The 17,087-nt window shown below is 57.4% G+C and overlaps 15 non-coding genes across 15 annotated transcripts; all 15 read right to left on the reverse strand.

The window, feature by feature from the left end:
- Positions 1 to 7: 7 nt before the first annotated feature.
- Positions 8 to 126, reverse strand: LOC140193507 (5S ribosomal RNA). Its single transcript, XR_011884876.1, has one exon. It is a non-coding gene; the product is annotated as a 5S ribosomal RNA (ribosomal RNA).
- A 1,425-nt stretch (positions 127 to 1,551) lies between these two features.
- LOC140193508 (5S ribosomal RNA) lies at positions 1,552 to 1,670 on the reverse strand. The gene has a single exon (XR_011884877.1). It is a non-coding gene; the product is annotated as a 5S ribosomal RNA (ribosomal RNA).
- A 1,285-nt stretch (positions 1,671 to 2,955) lies between these two features.
- On the reverse strand, positions 2,956 to 3,029 carry trnai-aau (transfer RNA isoleucine (anticodon AAU)). The gene has a single exon. It is a non-coding gene; the product is annotated as a tRNA-Ile (tRNA).
- Positions 3,030 to 3,533: 504 nt separating this feature from the next.
- Positions 3,534 to 3,652, reverse strand: LOC140193488 (5S ribosomal RNA). The gene has a single exon (XR_011884857.1). It is a non-coding gene; the product is annotated as a 5S ribosomal RNA (ribosomal RNA).
- Positions 3,653 to 5,075: 1,423 nt separating this feature from the next.
- On the reverse strand, positions 5,076 to 5,194 carry LOC140193510 (5S ribosomal RNA). Its single transcript, XR_011884880.1, has one exon. It is a non-coding gene; the product is annotated as a 5S ribosomal RNA (ribosomal RNA).
- Positions 5,195 to 6,478: 1,284 nt separating this feature from the next.
- trnai-aau (transfer RNA isoleucine (anticodon AAU)) lies at positions 6,479 to 6,552 on the reverse strand. Its single transcript has one exon. It is a non-coding gene; the product is annotated as a tRNA-Ile (tRNA).
- Positions 6,553 to 7,056: 504 nt separating this feature from the next.
- Positions 7,057 to 7,175, reverse strand: LOC140193511 (5S ribosomal RNA). Its single transcript, XR_011884881.1, has one exon. It is a non-coding gene; the product is annotated as a 5S ribosomal RNA (ribosomal RNA).
- Positions 7,176 to 8,600: 1,425 nt separating this feature from the next.
- LOC140193512 (5S ribosomal RNA) lies at positions 8,601 to 8,719 on the reverse strand. Its single transcript, XR_011884882.1, has one exon. It is a non-coding gene; the product is annotated as a 5S ribosomal RNA (ribosomal RNA).
- Positions 8,720 to 10,003: 1,284 nt separating this feature from the next.
- On the reverse strand, positions 10,004 to 10,077 carry trnai-aau (transfer RNA isoleucine (anticodon AAU)). Its single transcript has one exon. It is a non-coding gene; the product is annotated as a tRNA-Ile (tRNA).
- A 504-nt stretch (positions 10,078 to 10,581) lies between these two features.
- On the reverse strand, positions 10,582 to 10,700 carry LOC140193513 (5S ribosomal RNA). Its single transcript, XR_011884883.1, has one exon. It is a non-coding gene; the product is annotated as a 5S ribosomal RNA (ribosomal RNA).
- A 1,285-nt stretch (positions 10,701 to 11,985) lies between these two features.
- Positions 11,986 to 12,059, reverse strand: trnai-aau (transfer RNA isoleucine (anticodon AAU)). Its single transcript has one exon. It is a non-coding gene; the product is annotated as a tRNA-Ile (tRNA).
- A 504-nt stretch (positions 12,060 to 12,563) lies between these two features.
- Positions 12,564 to 12,682, reverse strand: LOC140193514 (5S ribosomal RNA). The gene has a single exon (XR_011884884.1). It is a non-coding gene; the product is annotated as a 5S ribosomal RNA (ribosomal RNA).
- Positions 12,683 to 14,106: 1,424 nt separating this feature from the next.
- On the reverse strand, positions 14,107 to 14,225 carry LOC140193482 (5S ribosomal RNA). Its single transcript, XR_011884851.1, has one exon. It is a non-coding gene; the product is annotated as a 5S ribosomal RNA (ribosomal RNA).
- A 1,292-nt stretch (positions 14,226 to 15,517) lies between these two features.
- On the reverse strand, positions 15,518 to 15,591 carry trnai-aau (transfer RNA isoleucine (anticodon AAU)). The gene has a single exon. It is a non-coding gene; the product is annotated as a tRNA-Ile (tRNA).
- A 504-nt stretch (positions 15,592 to 16,095) lies between these two features.
- Positions 16,096 to 16,214, reverse strand: LOC140193516 (5S ribosomal RNA). The gene has a single exon (XR_011884885.1). It is a non-coding gene; the product is annotated as a 5S ribosomal RNA (ribosomal RNA).
- Between the last annotated feature and the right edge of the window lie 873 nt (positions 16,215 to 17,087).

Raw genomic sequence — 17,087 nt, forward strand, 5'->3', positions numbered from 1 at the left:
GAGCAAAAGCCTACGGCACCTGGTATTCCCAGGCGGTCTCCCATCCAAGTACTAACCAGGCCTGAGCCTGCTTAGCTTCCGAGATCAGACGAGATCGGGCGTTTTCAGGCTAGTATGGCCGTAGGCACCAGTGCACCGCTCCTCTCCGCACTTAAGCGGCATGCAGCCACTCTCAGCTTGCTCCCACGCTGCTCCTCCTTTCTTACACTCCTCTGCCTTCGCCCCTTCACTCACATCCTACACTCTCCCCTCCCATTTTCACCTCTCCTCTCTCACCCGTCCTCCTCACCATCCAGTGGCCACTCCGCTGCTTGCTGCTCACATCACTAGCCACCTCACAATCAGTGCTCCTACCGCACCCCCCCCCCCCACAGACAGAGACCACTCGCTGCCCAGGGCCCCACTGCGCTGGCCCTGACGGGCGCCGCAGCTCTGTTTCCTCTTTCTTCGCTTTTACTCTACCTTCTGCCTACCAGTGAAGAGATCGCACCCGCTCCAGCCTAGCTATTTAAGACCACCTCAGCTTAGGCAAGCCCGCCGGCCGATGGGATCACAGCTCCTTTTCTCCCCTTACTTCGGAAGGGATCTCAGAAACTTGTCAGACCGCCGGCACTAGATGCTGCGCTGAGAAACCGATCTGACAAATTTTATCGAGGACGCGAACAGCAATGGTCATGAGCGAGAGGCGCTGGACGCTGTCGACCGGCAGTCGAGCCAGGCCTTTGCAAAGGTCCCACATTATCAAGGAGGTTCTATCGCTTGATGAGGCATTCAGCGCTAGGTCCTGAATTGGATTGCACATTGCCTTGGCGGCACAAGACAGGCAACGGTACTTTCCTGCCTCTACATCTGTACGAGCTTCGATCTCATTTGGATAGCGATTCGTCGAATGGTGGGTGTAAATGAGCGTCATTCATTCACTCCGATGTCTCATGCTCCTGCAGAGCGCAGAGAATAACAGCTGCGCACGGAAGAGATGGGCCGAAGGGCCTGCTCCTCTGCTGGAGCAATCTGTCAGCACAACTGGCTGCCGGCCAGCACCGCCACCCGTGTCCTACATTAGCCTGCCAGAGAGGTGCAACTGCGCCAAAAGTAGCGAGACCAAAGGACGCAACTTCTACAGAGTCATGCTCAGACCCAGTATGGCGATCGAATCCACCACCTTGGTCGCGGGAAGCAGCTGCCGCCTTTGGTGATGGCGGCTCAGGTGGCAAAGGCAGAGCCGAAGCTGAGAATGGGTGCTGTACGCAAGCGCAGGACACAGCGCAAGCAAGCTTGTGCCCTTGCATCTGCTTGCCTGCCTGCCTGTCTGAGAGTGAGAGCCGGCAGAAGCACACTGCCGAAGCGCGGCTGTCAGGGCCAGGTGATGAAGCATGCTGCTCAGCGCAGCCGGCAGCCCAGCAAAAGCAGATTCTTTTGCCTTGACAGCAGAGTGCTTGCGTTTGCAGGCTGAGTGGCAAACGGAGAGCGCAGCGTGTATGAGTGAGATGGAGAGAGAGAAAAAAGAAAAAGACAGTACCTCCTGGTGGGGCAATTGGGCAAAGGATCAAAAGCCTACGGCACCTGGTATTCCCAGGCGGTCTCCCATCCAAGTACTAACCAGGCCTGAGCCTGCTTAGCTTCCGAGATCAGACGAGATCGGGCGTTTTCAGGCTAGTATGGCCGTAGGCACCAGTGCCCCGCTCCTCTCCGCACTTAAGCGGCATGCAGCCACTCTCAGCTTGCTCCCACGCTGCTCCTCCTTTCTTACACTCCTCTGCCTTCGCCCCTTCACTCACATCCTACACTCTCCCCTCCATTTTCACCTCTCCTCTCTCACCCGTCCTCCTCACCATTCACTGGCCACTCCGCTGCTTGCTGCTCACATCACTAGCCACCACACAATCAGTGCTCCTACCGCACCCCCCCCCCCACCCCCAACAGACACAGACCTCTCGCTGCCCAGGCCGCCACTGCGCTGGTCCTGACGGCTGCCGCATCTCTGCTTCCCCTTTCTTCGCGTTTACTCTACCTTCTGCCTACCAGTGAAGAGATCGCACCCGCTCCAGCCTAGCTATTTAAGACCACCTCAGCTTAGGCAAGCCCGCCGGCCGATGGGATCACAGCTCCTTTTCTCCCCTTACTTCGGAAGGGATCTCAGAAACTTGTCAGACCGCCGGCACGAGATGCTGCGGTGAGAAATCGATCTGACAAATTTAATCGAGGAGGCGAACAGGAATGGTCATGAGCGAGAGGCGCTGGACGCTGCCGACCGGCAGTCAAGCCAGGCCTTTGCAAAAGTCCCACCTATTCAAGGAGGTTCCTTCTCTTTATGAGGCATTCAGCGCCAGGTCCTAAATTGGATTTCACATCGCCTTGGCGGCACAAGACAGGCATTGGCAGTTTCGCGGCTCTGCGTCTGTACGAGATTCGATCTGATTGAAATCTATCAAATATTGAAAGGCCGAGATAGGAGGGATGTGCTGAGGATGTTTCCTACGGCAGTCATGTGCAGCAGCTGAGGCCACAGCCTCAGTCAGACGTCTCTTTGGAACAAAGTTGAGGAGTAGTTCGTTAAGGGAGGCTGGTGGATATGTGAAATTGTTTGCCACGGACGCCTAGCGATACAATGTCGGTGGGTACGTTTCAGGCGAACGTTGATGGGTTCTTGATCAGCAACGGCTTCAAATAGAGAGGGTGGGATAATTAACCGTCTCAAGGTGGGTGCAAAAGTGCCTCATTCATTCAGTCCCATGTCTCATGCTCCTGCAGGGCGGAGAGGATAACAGCTGCGCACGGACTAGATGGGCCGAGGGGCCTGCTCACACTGTCAGCGCAACTGCCTGCCGGCGAGCACAGCCACCCCTGCCAGAGAAGTGCAACTGCGCCAAAAGTGGCTGGACCAAAGGATAGTGGACGACGGAAGCAGCTTCTACAGAGTTATGCACAGACCCCAGGCCGGCTGAAGGGAATGCGTGGACAGTATGGGGATCGAACCCACGACCTTGGCGTTATTAGCACCACGCTCTGACCAACTGAGCTAACCGTCCTCGCCTGGGTGGGGCGCGGCTACCTATTGCCAGTCCGGCGGCCTGCACATGAACCGGCTGGTCCGACTCAGCCATGACAAGCTCTTGAGAGCAGCTTGTGCCGCACAGGGCCAGCCGGCTTAGCCGCGGGAAGCAGCTGCCGCCTTTGGTGATGCCTGCTCAGGTGGCAAAGGCAGAGCCGAAGCTGAGAATGGGCGCTGTACGCAAGCGCAGGACACAGCGCAAGCAAGCTTGGGTGCCCTTGCGTCTGGCTGCCTGACTGGCTGAGAGTGAGCGCCGGCAGCAGCTCGCTGCCGAAGCGCGGCTGTCAGGGCCAGGTGATGAAGCATGCTGCTAAGCGCAGCCGGCAGCCGAGCAAAAGCAGATTCTTGTGCCTTGACAGCAGAGTGCTTGCGTTTGCAGGCTGAGTGGCAAACGGAGAGCGCAGAGTGTATGAGTGAGAGGGAGAGAGAAAAAATGAAAAAGACAGCACCTCCTGCTGGGGCAGTTGGGCAGAGGAGCAAAAGCCTACGGCACCTGGTATTCCCAGGCGGTCTCCCATCCAAGTACTAACCAGGCCTGAGCCTGCTTAGCTTCCGAGATCAGACGAGATCGGGCGTTTTCAGGTTAGTATGGCCGTAGGCACCAGTGCACCGCTCCTCTCCGCACTTAAGCGGCATGCAGCCACTCTCAGCTTGCTCCCACGCTGCTCCTCCTTTCTTACACTCCTCTGCCTTCGCCCCTTCACTCACATCCTACACTCTCCCCTCCCATTTTCACCTCTCCTCTCTCACCCGTCCTCCTCACCATCCACTGGCCACTCCGCTGCTTGCTGCTCACATCACTAGCCACCTCACAATCAGTGCTCCTACCGCACCCCCCCCCCACAGACAGAGACCACTCGCTGCCCAGGGCCCCACTGCGCTGGCCCTGACGGCCGCCGCAGCTCTGTTTCCTCTTTCTTCGCTTTTACTCTACCTTCTGCCTACCAGTGAAGAGATCGCACCCGCTCCAGCCTAGCTATTTAAGACCACCTCAGCTTAGGCAAGCCCGCCGGCCGATGGGATCACAGCTCCTTTTCTCCCCTTACTTCGGAAGGGATCTCAGAAACTTGTCAGACCGCCGGCACTAGATGCTGCGCTGAGAAACCGATCTGACAAATTTTATCGAGGACGCGAACAGCAATGCTCATGAGCGAGAGGCGCTGGACGCTGTGGACCGGCAGTCGAGCCAGGCCTTTGCAAAGGTCCCACATTATCAAGGAGGTTCTATCGCTTGATGAGGCATTCAGCGCTAGGTCCTGAATTGGATTGCACATTGCCTTGGCGGCACAAGACAGGCAACGGTACTTTCCTGCCTCTACATCTGTACGAACTTCGATCTCATTTGGATAGCGATTCGTCGAATGGTGGGTGTCAATGAGCGTCATTCATTCACTCCGATGTCTCATGCTCCTGCAGAGCGCAGAGAATAACAGCTGCGCACGGAAGAGATGGGCCGAAGGGCCTGCTCCTCTGCTGGAGCAATCTGTCAGCACAACTGGCTGCCGGCCAGCACCGCCACCCCTGTCCTACATTAGCCTGCCAGAGAGGTGCAACTGCGCCAAAAGTAGCGAGACCAAAGGACGCAACTTCTACAGAGTCATGCTCAGACCCAGTATGGCGATCGAATCCACCACCTTGGTCGCGGGAAGCAGCTGCCGCCTTTGGTGATGGCGGCTCAGGTGGCAAAGGCAGAGCCGAAGCTGAGAATGGGTGCTGTACGCAAGCGCAGGACACAGCGCAAGCAAGCTTGTGCCCTTGCATCTGCTTGCCTGCCTGCCTGTCTGAGAGTGAGAGCCGGCAGAAGCACACTGCCGAAGCGCGGCTGTCAGGGCCAGGTGATGAAGCATGCTGCTCAGCGCAGCCGGCAGCCCAGCAAAAGCAGATTCTTTTGCCTTGACAGCAGAGTGCTTGCGTTTGCAGGCTGAGTGGCAAACGGAGAGCGCAGCGTGTATGAGTGAGATGGAGAGAGAGAAAAAAGAAAAAGACAGTACCTCCTGGTGGGGCAATTGGGCAAAGGATCAAAAGCCTACGGCACCTGGTATTCCCAGGCGGTCTCCCATCCAAGTACTAACCAGGCCTGAGCCTGCTTAGCTTCCGAGATCAGACGAGATCGGGCGTTTTCAGGCTAGTATGGCCGTAGGCACCAGTGCACCGCTCCTCTCCGCACTTAAGCGGCATGCAGCCACTCTCAGCTTGCTCCCACGCTGCTCCTCCTTTCTTACACTCCTCTGCCTTCGCCCCTTCACTCACATCCTACACTCTCCCCTCCCATTTTCACCTCTCCTCTCTCACCCGTCCTCCTCACCATCCACTGGCCACTCCGCTGCTTGCTGCTCACATCACTAGCCACCACACAATCAGTGCTCCTACCGCACCCCCCCCCACCCCCAACAGACACAGACCTCTCGCTGCCCAGGCCGCCACTGCGCTGGTCCTGACGGCTGCCGCATCTCTGCTTCCCCTTTCTTCGCGTTTACTCTACCTTCTGCCTACCAGTGAAGAGATCGCACCCGCTCCAGCCTAGCTATTTAAGACCACCTCAGCTTAGGCAAGCCCGCCGGCCGATGGGATCACAGCTCCTTTTCTCCCCTTACTTCGGAAGGGATCTCAGAAACTTGTCAGACCGCCGGCACGAGATGCTGCGGTGAGAAATCGATCTGACAAATTTAATCGAGGAGGCGAACAGGAATGGTCATGAGCGAGAGGCGCTGGACGCTGCCGACCGGCAGTCAAGCCAGGCCTTTGCAAAAGTCCCACCTATTCAAGGAGGTTCCTTCGCTTTATGAGGCATTCAGCGCCAGGTCCTAAATTGGATTTCACATCGCCTTGGCGGCACAAGACAGGCATTGGCAGTTTCGCGGCTCTGCGTCTGTACGAGATTCGATCTGATTGAAATCTATCAAATATTGAAAGGCCGAGATAGGAGGGATGTGCTGAGGATGTTTCCTACGGCAGTCATGTGCAGCAGCTGAGGCCACAGCCTCAGTCAGACGTCTCTTTGGAACAAAGTTGAGGAGTAGTTCGTTAAGGGAGGCTGGTGGATATGTGAAATTGTTTGCCACGGACGCCTAGCGATACAATGTCGGTGGGTACGTTTCAGGCGAACGTTGATGGGTTCTTGATCAGCAACGGCTTCAAATAGAGAGGGTGGGATAATTAACCGTCTCAAGGTGGGTGCAAAAGTGCCTCATTCATTCAGTCCCATGTCTCATGCTCCTGCAGGGCGGAGAGGATAACAGCTGCGCACGGACTAGATGGGCCGAGGGGCCTGCTCACACTGTCAGCGCAACTGCCTGCCGGCGAGCACAGCCACCCCTGCCAGAGAAGTGCAACTGCGCCAAAAGTGGCTGGACCAAAGGATAGTGGACGACGGAAGCAGCTTCTACAGAGTTATGCACAGACCCCAGGCCGGCTGAAGGGAATGCGTGGACAGTATGGGGATCGAACCCACGACCTTGGCGTTATTAGCACCACGCTCTGACCAACTGAGCTAACCGTCCTCGCCTGGGTGGGGCGCGGCTACCTATTGCCAGTCCGGCGGCCTGCACATGAACCGGCTGGTCCGACTCAGCCATGACAAGCTCTTGAGAGCAGCTTGTGCCGCACAGGGCCAGCCGGCTTAGCCGCGGGAAGCAGCTGCCGCCTTTGGTGATGCCTGCTCAGGTGGCAAAGGCAGAGCCGAAGCTGAGAATGGGCGCTGTACGCAAGCGCAGGACACAGCGCAAGCAAGCTTGGGTGCCCTTGCGTCTGGCTGCCTGACTGGCTGAGAGTGAGCGCCGGCAGCAGCTCGCTGCCGAAGCGCGGCTGTCAGGGCCAGGTGATGAAGCATGCTGCTAAGCGCAGCCGGCAGCCGAGCAAAAGCAGTTTCTTGTGCCTTGACAGCAGAGTGCTTGCGTTTGCAGGCTGAGTGGCAAACGGAGAGCGCAGAGTGTATGAGTGAGAGGGAGAGAGAAAAAATGAAAAAGACAGCACCTCCTGCTGGGGCAGTTGGGCAGAGGAGCAAAAGCCTACGGCACCTGGTATTCCCAGGCGGTCTCCCATCCAAGTACTAACCAGGCCTGAGCCTGCTTAGCTTCCGAGATCAGACGAGATCGGGCGTTTTCAGGCTAGTATGGCCGTAGGCACCAGTGCACCGCTCCTCTCCGCACTTAAGCGGCATGCAGCCACTCTCAGCTTGCTCCCACGCTGCTCCTCCTTTCTTACACTCCTCTGCCTTCGCCCCTTCACTCACATCCTACACTCTCCCCTCCCATTTTCACCTCTCCTCTCTCACCCGTCCTCCTCACCATCCACTGGCCACTCCGCTGCTTGCTGCTCACATCACTAGCCACCTCACAATCAGTGCTCCTACCGCACCCCCCCCCCGCACAGACAGAGACCACTCGCTGCCCAGGGCCCCACTGCGCTGGCCCTGACGGGCGCCGCAGCTCTGTTTCCTCTTTCTTCGCTTTTACTCTACCTTCTGCCTACCAGTGAAGAGATCGCACCCGCTCCAGCCTAGCTATTTAAGACCACCTCAGCTTAGGCAAGCCCGCCGGCCGATGGGATCACAGCTCCTTTTCTCCCCTTACTTCGGAAGGGATCTCAGAAACTTGTCAGACCGCCGGCACTAGATGCTGCGCTGAGAAACCGATCTGACAAATTTTATCGAGGACGCGAACAGCAATGGTCATGAGCGAGAGGCGCTGGACGCTGTCGACCGGCAGTCGAGCCAGGCCTTTGCAAAGGTCCCACATTATCAAGGAGGTTCTATCGCTTGATGAGGCATTCAGCGCTAGGTCCTGAATTGGATTGCACATTGCCTTGGCGGCACAAGACAGGCAACGGTACTTTCCTGCCTCTACATCTGTACGAACTTCGATCTCATTTGGATAGCGATTCGTCGAATGGTGGGTGTAAATGAGCGTCATTCATTCACTCCGATGTCTCATGCTCCTGCAGAGCGCAGAGAATAACAGCTGCGCACGGAAGAGATGGGCCGAAGGGCCTGCTCCTCTGCTGGAGCAATCTGTCAGCACAACTGGCTGCCGGCCAGCACCGCCACCCCTGTCCTACATTAGCCTGCCAGAGAGGTGCAACTGCGCCAAAAGTAGCGAGACCAAAGGACGCAACTTCTACAGAGTCATGCTCAGACCCAGTATGGCGATCGAATCCACCACCTTGGTCGCGGGAAGCAGCTGCCGCCTTTGGTGATGGCGGCTCAGGTGGCAAAGGCAGAGCCGAAGCTGAGAATGGGTGCTGTACGCAAGCGCAGGACACAGCGCAAGCAAGCTTGTGCCCTTGCATCTGCTTGCCTGCCTGCCTGTCTGAGAGTGAGAGCCGGCAGAAGCACACTGCCGAAGCGCGGCTGTCAGGGCCAGTTGATGAAGCATGCTGCTCAGCGCAGCCGGCAGCCCAGCAAAAGCAGATTCTTTTGCCTTGACAGCAGAGTGCTTGCGTTTGCAGGCTGAGTGGCAAACGGAGAGCGCAGCGTGTATGAGTGAGATGGAGAGAGAGAAAAAAGAAAAAGACAGTACCTCCTGGTGGGGCAATTGGGCAAAGGATCAAAAGCCTACGGCACCTGGTATTCCCAGGCGGTCTCCCATCCAAGTACTAACCAGGCCTGAGCCTGCTTAGCTTCCGAGATCAGACGAGATCGGGCGTTTTCAGGCTAGTATGGCCGTAGGCACCAGTGCACCGCTCCTCTCCGCACTTAAGCGGCATGCAGCCACTCTCAGCTTGCTCCCACGCTGCTCCTCCTTTCTTACACTCCTCTGCCTTCGCCCCTTCACTCACATCCTACACTCTCCCCTCCCATTTTCACCTCTCCTCTCTCACCCGTCCTCCTCACCATCCACTGGCCACTCCGCTGCTTGCTGCTCACATCACTAGCCACCACACAATCAGTGCTCCTACCGCACCCCCCCCCACCCCCAACAGACACAGACCTCTCGCTGCCCAGGCCGCCACTGCGCTGGTCCTGACGGCTGCCGCATCTCTGCTTCCCCTTTCTTCGCGTTTACTCTACCTTCTGCCTACCAGTGAAGAGATCGCACCCGCTCCAGCCTAGCTATTTAAGACCACCTCAGCTTAGGCAAGCCCGCCGGCCGATGGGATCACAGCTCCTTTTCTCCCCTTACTTCGGAAGGGATCTCAGAAACTTGTCAGACCGCCGGCACGAGATGCTGCGGTGAGAAATCGATCTGACAAATTTAATCGAGGAGGCGAACAGGAATGGTCATGAGCGAGAGGCGCTGGACGCTGCCGACCGGCAGTCAAGCCAGGCCTTTGCAAAAGTCCCACCTATTCAAGGAGGTTCCTTCGCTTTATGAGGCATTCAGCGCCAGGTCCTAAATTGGATTTCACATCGCCTTGGCGGCACAAGACAGGCATTGGCAGTTTCGCGGCTCTGCGTCTGTACGAGATTCGATCTGATTGAAATCTATCAAATATTGAAAGGCCGAGATAGGAGGGATGTGCTGAGGATGTTTCCTACGGCAGTCATGTGCAGCAGCTGAGGCCACAGCCTCAGTCAGACGTCTCTTTGGAACAAAGTTGAGGAGTAGTTCGTTAAGGGAGGCTGGTGGATATGTGAAATTGTTTGCCACGGACGCCTAGCGATACAATGTCGGTGGGTACGTTTCAGGCGAACGTTGATGGGTTCTTGATCAGCAACGGCTTCAAATAGAGAGGGTGGGATAATTAACCGTCTCAAGGTGGGTGCAAAAGTGCCTCATTCAGTCAGTCCCATGTCTCATGCTCCTGCAGGGCGGAGAGAATAACAGCTGCGCACGGACTAGATGGGCCGAGGGGCCTGCTCACACTGTCAGCGCAACTGCCTGCCGGCGAGCACAGCCACCCCTGCCAGAGAAGTGCAACTGCGCCAAAAGTGGCTGGACCAAAGGATAGTGGACGACGGAAGCAGCTTCTACAGAGTTATGCACAGACCCCAGGCCGGCTGAAGGGAATGCGTGGACAGTATGGGGATCGAACCCACGACCTTGGCGTTATTAGCACCACGCTCTGACCAACTGAGCTAACCGTCCTCGCCTGGGTGGGGCGCGGCTACCTATTGCCAGTCCGGCGGCCTGCACATGAACCGGCTGGTCCGACTCAGCCATGACAAGCTCTTGAGAGCAGCTTGTGCCGCACAGGGCCAGCCGGCTTAGCTGCGGGAAGCAGCTGCCGCCTTTGGTGATGCCTGCTCAGGTGGCAAAGGCAGAGCCGAAGCTGAGAATGGGCGCTGTACGCAAGCGTTGGACACAGCGCAAGCAAGCTTGGGTGCCCTTGCGTCTGGCTGCCTGACTGGCTGAGAGTGAGCGCCGGCAGCAGCTCGCTGCCGAAGCGCGGCTGTCAGGGCCAGGTGATGAAGCATGCTGCTAAGCGCAGCCGGCAGCCGAGCAAAAGCAGATTCTTGTGCCTTGACAGCAGAGTGCTTGCGTTTGCAGGCTGAGTGGCAAACGGAGAGCGCAGAGTGTATGAGTGAGAGGGAGAGAGAAAAAATGAAAAAGACAGCACCTCCTGCTGGGGCAGTTGGGCAGAGGAGCAAAAGCCTACGGCACCTGGTATTCCCAGGCGGTCTCCCATCCAAGTACTAACCAGGCCTGAGCCTGCTTAGCTTCCGAGATCAGACGAGATCGGGCGTTTTCAGGCTAGTATGGCCGTAGGCACCAGTGCACCGCTCCTCTCCGCACTTAAGCGGCATGCAGCCACTCTCAGCTTGCTCCCACGCTGCTCCTCCTTTCTTACACTCCTCTGCCTTCGCCCCTTCACTCACACCCTACACTCTCCCCTCCCACTTTCACCTCTCCTCTCTCACCCGTCCTCCTCACCATTCACTGGCCACTCCGCTGCTTCCTGCTCACATCACTAGCCACCACACAATCAGTGCTCCTACCGCACCCCCCCCCCACCCCCAACAGACACAGACCTCTCGCTGCCCAGGTCGCCACTGCGCTGGTCCTGACGGCCGCCGCATCTCTGCTTCCCCTTTCTTCTTGTTTACTCTACCTTCTGCCTACCAGTGAAGAGATCGCACCCGCTCCAGCCTAGCTATTTAAGACCACCTCAGCTTCGGCAAGCCCGCCGGCCGATGGGATCACAGCTCCTTTTCTCCCCTTACTTCGGAAGGGAACTCAGAAACTTGTCAGACCGCCGGCACTAGATGCTGCGGTGAGAAACCGATCTGACAAATTTAATCGAGGAGGCGAACAGGAATGGTCATGAGCGAGAGGCGCTGGACGCTGCCGACCGGCAGTCGAGCCAGGCCTTTGCAAAAGTCCCACCTATTCAAGGAGGTTCCGTCGCTTGATGAGGCATTCAGCGCCAGGTCCTAAACTGGATTTCACATCGCCTTGGCGGCACAAGACAGGCATTGGCAGTTTCGCGGCTCTGCGTCTGCACGAGATTCGATCTGATTGAAATCTATCAAATATTGAAAGGCCGAGATAGGATGGATGTGCTGAGGATGTTTCCTACGGCAGTCATGTGCAGCAGCTGAGGCCACAGCCTCAGTCAGACGTCTCTTTGGAACAAAGTTGAGGAGAAGTTCGTTAAGGGAGGCTGGTGGATATGTGAAATTGTTTGCCACGGACGCCTAGCGATACAATGTCGGTGGGTACGTTTCAGGCGAACGTTGATGGGTTCTTGATCAGCAACGGCTTCAAATAGAGAGGGTGGGATAATTAACCGTCTCAAGGTGGGTGCAAAAGTGCCTCATTCATTCAGTCCCATGTCTCATGCTCCTGCAGGGCGGAGAGAATAACAGCTGCGCACGGACTAGATGGGCCGAAGGGCCTGCTCACACGGTCAGCGCAACTGCCTGCCGGCCAGCACAGCCACCCCTGCCAGAGAAGTGCAACTGCGCCAAAAGTGGCTGGACCAAAGGATAGTGGACGACGGAAGCAGCTTCTACAGAGTCATGCACAGACCCCGGGCCGGCTAAAGGGAATGCGTGGACAGTATGGGGATCGAACCCACGACCTTGGCGTTATTAGCACCACGCTCTGACCAACTGAGCTAACCGTCCTCGCCTGGGTGGGGCGCGGCTACCTATTGCCAGTCCGGCGGCCTGCAGATGAACCGGCTGGTCCGACTCAGCCATGACAAGCTCTTGAGAGCAGCTTGTGCCGCACAGGGCCATCCGGCTTAGCCGCGGGAAGCAGCTGCCGTCTTTGGTGATGCCTGCTCAGGTGGCAAAGGCAGAGCCGAAGCTGAGAATGGGCGCTGTACGCAAGCGCAGGACACAGCGCAAGCAAGCTTGGGTGCCCTTGCGTCTGGCTGCCTGACTGGCTGAGAGTGAGCGCCGGCAGCAGCTCGCTGCCGAAGCGCGGCTGTCAGGGCCAGGTGATGAAGCATGCTGCCAAGCGCAGCCGGCAGCCGAGCAAAAGCAGATTCTTGTGCCTTGACAGCAGAGTGCTTGCGTTTGCAGGCTGACTGGCAAACGGAGAGCGCAGAGTGTATGAGTGAGAGGGAGAGAGAAAAAATGAAAAAGACAGCACCTCCTGCTGGGGCAGTTGGGCAGAGGAGCAAAAGCCTACGGCACCTGGTATTCCCAGGCGGTCTCCCATCCAAGTACTAACCAGGCCTGAGCCTGCTTAGCTTCCGAGATCAGACGAGATCGGGCGTTTTCAGGCTAGTATGGCCGTAGGCACCAGTGCACCGCTCCTCTCCGCACTTAAGCGGCATGCAGCCACTCTCAGCTTGCTCCCACGCTGCTCCTCCTTTCTTACACTCCTCTGCCTTCGCCCCTTCACTCACACCCTACACTCTCCCCTCCCATTTTCACCTCTCCTCTCTCACCCGTCCTCCTCACCATTCACTGGCCACTCCGCTGCTTGCTGCTCACATCACTAGCCACCCCACAATCAGTGCTCCTTCCGCACCCCCCACCCCACAGACAGAGACCACTCGCTGCCCAGGCCCCCACTGCGCTGGCCCTGACGGCCGCCGCAGCTCTGTTTCCTCTTTCTTCGCTTTTACTCTACCTTCTGCCTACCAGTGAAGAGATCGCACCCGCTCCAGCCTAGCTATTTAAGACCACCTCAGCTTCGGCAAGCCCGCCGGCCGATGGGATCACAGCTCCTTTTCTCCCCTTACTTCGGAAGGGATCTCAGAAACTTGTCAGACCGCCGGCACTAGATGCTGCGCTGAGAAACCGATCTGACAAATTTTATCGAGGACGCGAACGGCAATGGTCATGAGCGAGAGGCGCTGGACGCTGTCGACCGGCAGTCGAGCCAGGCCTTTGCAAAGGTCCCACCTATTCAAGGAGGTTCCTTCGCTTTATGAGGCATTCAGCGCCAGGTCCTAAATTGGATTTCACATCGCCTTGGCGGCACAAGACAGGCAACGGTACTTTCCTGCCTCTACATCTGTACGAGCTTCGATCTCATTTGGATAGCGATTCGTCGAATGGTGGGTGTAAATGAGCGTCATTCATTCACTCCGATGTCTCATGCTCCTGCAGAGCGCAGAGAATAACAGCTGCGCACGGAAGAGATGGGCCGAAGGGCCTGCTCCTCTGCTGGAGCAATCTGTCAGCACAACTGGCTGCCGGCCAGCACCGCCACCCCTGTCCTACATTAGCCTGCCAGAGTGGTGCAACTGCGCCAAAAGTAGCGAGACCAAAGGACGCAACTTCTACAGAGTCATGCTCAGACCCAGTATGGCGATCGAATCCACCACCTTGGTCGCGGGAAGCAGCTGCCGCCGTTGGTGATGGCGGCTCAGGTGGCAAAGGCAGAGCCGAAGCTGAGAATGGGCGCTGTACGCAAGCGCAGGACACAGCGCAAGCAAGCTTGTGCCCTTGCATCTGCTTGCCTGCCTGCCTGTCTGAGAGTGAGAGCCGGCAGAAGCACACTGCCGAAGCGCGGCTGTCAGGGCCAGGTGATGAAGCATGCTGCTCAGCGCAGCCGGCAGCCCAGCAAAAGCAGATTCTTTTGCCTTGACAGCAGAGTGCTTGCGTTTGCAGGCTGAGTGGCAAACGGAGAGCGCAGCGTGTATGAGTGAGATGGAGAGAGAGAAAAAAGAAAAAGACAGTACCTCCTGGTGGGGCAATTGGGCAAAGGATCAAAAGCCTACGGCACCTGGTATTCCCAGGCGGTCTCCCATCCAAGTACTAACCAGGCCTGAGCCTGCTTAGCTTCCGAGATCAGACGAGATCGGGCGTTTTCATGCTAGTATGGCCGTAGGCACCAGTGCCCCGCTCCTCTCCGCACTTAAGCGGCATGCAGCCACTCTCAGCTTGCTCCCACGCTGCTCCTCCTTTCTTACACTCCTCTGCCTTCGCCCCTTCACTCACATCCTACACTCTCCCCTCCATTTTCACCTCTCCTCTCTCACCCGTCCTCCTCACCATTCACTGGCCACTCCGCTGCTTGCTGCTCACATCACTAGCCACCACACAATCAGTGCTCCTACCCCACTCCCAGCCCCCCCCGCCCCACCCCACAGACACAGACCTCTCGCTGCCCAGGCCGCCACTGCGCTGGTCCTGACGGCTGCCGCATCTCTGCTTCCCCTTTCTTCGCGTTTACTCTACCTTCTGCCTACCAGTGAAGAGATCGCACCCGCTCCAGCCTAGCTATTTAAGACCACCTCAGCTTAGGCAAGCCCGCCGGCCGATGGGATCACAGCTCCTTTTCTCCCCTTACTTCGGAAGGGATCTCAGAAACTTGTCAGACCGCCGGCACGAGATGCTGCGGTGAGAAATCGATCTGACAAATTTAATCGAGGAGGCGAACAGGAATGGTCATGAGCGAGAGGCGCTGGACGCTGCCGACCGGCAGTCAAGCCAGGCCTTTGCAAAAGTCCCACCTATTCAAGGAGGTTCCTTCGCTTTATGAGGCATTCAGCGCCAGGTCCTAAATTGGATTTCACATCGCCTTGGCGGCACAAGACAGGCATTGGCAGTTTCGCGGCTCTGCGTCTGTACGAGATTCGATCTGATTGAAATCTATCAAATATTGAAAGGCCGAGATAGGAGGGATGTGCTGAGGATGTTTCCTACGGCAGTCATGTGCAGCAGCTGAGGCCACAGCCTCAGTCAGACGTCTCTTTGGAACAAAGTTGAGGAGTAGTTCGTTAAGGGAGGCTGGTGGATATGTGAAATTGTTTGCCACGGACGCCTAGCGATACAATGTCGGTGGGTACGTTTCAGGCGAACGTTGATGGGTTCTTGATCAGCAACGGCTTCAAATAGAGAGGGTGGGATAATTAACCGTCTCAAGGTGGGTGCAAAAGTGCCTCATTCATTCAGTCCCATGTCTCATGCTCCTGCAGGGCGGAGAGGATAACAGCTGCGCACGGACTAGATGGGCCGAGGGGCCTGCTCACACTGTCAGCGCAACTGCCTGCCGGCGAGCACAGCCACCCCTGCCAGAGAAGTGCAACTGCGCCAAAAGTGGCTGGACCAAAGGATAGTGGACGACGGAAGCAGCTTCTACAGAGTTATGCACAGACCCCAGGCCGGCTGAAGGGAATGCGTGGACAGTATGGGGATCGAACCCACGACCTTGGCGTTATTAGCACCACGCTCTGACCAACTGAGCTAACCGTCCTCGCCTGGGTGGGGCGCGGCTACCTATTGCCAGTCCGGCGGCCTGCACATGAACCGGCTGGTCCGACTCAGCCATGACAAGCTCTTGAGAGCAGCTTGTGCCGCACAGGGCCAGCCGGCTTAGCCGCGGGAAGCAGCTGCCGCCTTTGGTGATGCCTGCTCAGGTGGCAAAGGCAGAGCCGAAGCTGAGAATGGGCGCTGTACGCAAGCGTTGGACACAGCGCAAGCAAGCTTGGGTGCCCTTGCGTCTGGCTGCCTGACTGGCTGAGAGTGAGCGCCGGCAGCAGCTCGCTGCCGAAGCGCGGCTGTCAGGGCCAGGTGATGAAGCATGCTGCTAAGCGCAGCCGGCAGCCGAGCAAAAGCAGATTCTTGTGCCTTGACAGCAGAGTGCTTGCGTTTGCAGGCTGAGTGGCAAACGGAGAGCGCAGAGTGTATGAGTGAGAGGGAGAGAGAAAAAATGAAAAAGACAGCACCTCCTGCTGGGGCAGTTGGGCAGAGGAGCAAAAGCCTACGGCACCTGGTATTCCCAGGCGGTCTCCCATCCAAGTACTAACCAGGCCTGAGCCTGCTTAGCTTCCGAGATCAGACGAGATCGGGCGTTTTCAGGCTAGTATGGCCGTAGGCACCAGTGCACCGCTCCTCTCCGCACTTAAGCGGCATGCAGCCACTCTCAGCTTGCTCCCACGCTGCTCCTCCTTTCTTACACTCCTCTGCCTTCGCCCCTTCACTCATATCCTACACTCTCCCCTCCCATTTTCACCTCTCCTCTCTCACCCGTCCTCCTCACCATCCACTGGCCACTCCGCTGCTTGCTGCTCACATCACTAGCCACCTCACAATCAGTGCTCCTACCGCACCCCCCCCCCCCCACAGACAGAGACCACTCGCTGCCCAGGGCCCCACTGCGCTGGCCCTGACGGGCGCCGCAGCTCTGTTTCCTCTTTCTTCGCTTTTACTCTACCTTCTGCCTACCAGTGAAGAGATCGCACCCGCTCCAGCCTAGCTATTTAAGACCACCTCAGCTTAGGCAAGCCCGCCGGCCGATGGGATCACAGCTCCTTTTCTCCCCTTACTTCGGAAGGGATCTCAGAAACTTGTCAGACCGCCGGCACTAGATGCTGCGCTGAGAAACCGATCTGACAAATTTTATCGAGGACGCGAACAGCAATGGTCATGAGCGAGAGGCGCTGGACGCTGTCGACCGGCAGTCGAGCCAGGCCTTTGCAAAGGTCCCACATTATCAAGGAGGTTCTATCGCTTGATGAGGCATTCAGCGCTAGGTCCTGAATTGGATTGCACATTGCCTTGGCGGCACAAGACAGGCAACGGTACTTTCCTGCCTCTACATCTGTACGAGCTTCGATCTCATTTGGATAGCGATTCGTCGAATGGTGGGTGTAAATGAGCGTCATTCATTCACTCCGATGTCTCATGCTCCTGCAGAGCGCAGAGAATAACAGCTGCGCACGGAAGAGATGGGCCGAAGGGCCTGCTCCT

Source organism: Mobula birostris, unplaced genomic scaffold, assembly GCF_030028105.1.
Source record: "Mobula birostris isolate sMobBir1 unplaced genomic scaffold, sMobBir1.hap1 scaffold_614, whole genome shotgun sequence".
Lineage (NCBI taxonomy): Eukaryota > Metazoa > Chordata > Chondrichthyes > Myliobatiformes > Myliobatidae > Mobula > Mobula birostris.